The following is a 1389-nucleotide window of genomic DNA, read 5'->3' as shown; positions in this document are numbered from 1 at the left end:
GAAGCTCACAGTGACAGGAAGCACCAGAACCCTGTGCAAAAACCTGCAGTACTCCACAGCAGCCGCCAGGGGGCCTCGCTCCCTGTTAAACCACTAAATCCTGCAGTACTCCACAGCAGCCACTAGAGGGCCTCACTCCCTGTTAATCCTCTGGTTGTTGAGTCTTTGGACTGAAGACAACAGAGACATGAAGCAGTAAAGATCAGAGACAGAGCTGCTGAGGAAGCAGAAAACTCTCTGATTGGTCGAGTTGAAGTGGCCCCGCCCACTGACCTTCAGCTCATCCAATGACATCATTTCCTCCTCCTGCTGCAGTGGAAGAACCTTGTTGATCTGCTGTGTGGCTCTAAGGACTCCAGACATGTTGCTCTCCCTCGTTTTGCTTCCGTTTAACTCTGAAACTTATTCAATTTTTAAAAGGTTTTATTGGCTCTACTGGCCTTTATTTGATAGTAGTTAGACAGGAAGATGGGTAATGAGAGACAGGGGCAAAGCTTCATCAGGCTGGGACTTGAACCTGTGGCAGCTGGTTGTACTTTACACCCTGCAACCACAGCACACCAACTTCATACTTTTAATCGAGCAGTGACATTTGCACACCGAGACGATGTTGGATGTATCCACAAAATATTTTTTGTCGTTTAGGACGTTCATTCATAGAGATTCTGCAACTTGGGGCACCAAGTAAAAAAAAAAAAAGATCATTCAGAAGGTAGGAAATAATTGAAATCAGACCACTGGATGGTTTAATTAATGGTGAAACAAATGAGACTGATTGACGTGTCAGGATCAAGAGTCATTTCCTTTACATAGTGCTAAGCAGTGCTACAGGAAGCACAAAACCATATCTGACTGCAGAACGTGTGGAATATTGAAGCAAATGGGCTCCAGCCCAGGAGCCCCTCCTGTCAGATAACAGCTGCTCTGCATGCTTTAGATGTTCCCCTGCTTCAACACTCAGATGATTGCAGTTCAGCAAACGCCTGCTAATCACAGAACAAACATCTCACCAAGAATAATGTGGATATTGCCAGAAACGCTGCACAGCAGAGAAAACAAAAGAAAATTCAGAGCACTTGGAAAGCAAACTGCAAAGTGTTTATAAAATTATTAGGAACACCAGAAGAATCAAAAGTGTTGATGATCAGATCCCTGGAGGAACTGGACAAAGGAGGAAGAACGGGAACGCCGGCAGAACTGAACTAAGTCACAACAGCAACTTCATACCAAGAACTTATGAACACAGTCAGTTAGAATGATCGGCCTTTGACTATAAAGAATACAGTTCTATGGCTTTTGGCAGTGATTGGATCTGGACATTAACTTCATTTCCTCCATGGATACCACCTGCTGTTACGATAGAAACGCACAATTCAACTACAGATTTAC

This window comes from Poecilia latipinna, unplaced genomic scaffold (genome assembly GCF_001443285.1).
Source record: "Poecilia latipinna isolate Pla-1442-1.1 unplaced genomic scaffold, P_latipinna-1.0 Scaffold4085, whole genome shotgun sequence".
In the NCBI taxonomy this organism is placed as follows: Eukaryota; Metazoa; Chordata; class Actinopteri; order Cyprinodontiformes; family Poeciliidae; genus Poecilia; species Poecilia latipinna.
This window is presented reverse-complemented; position numbering follows the sequence as displayed.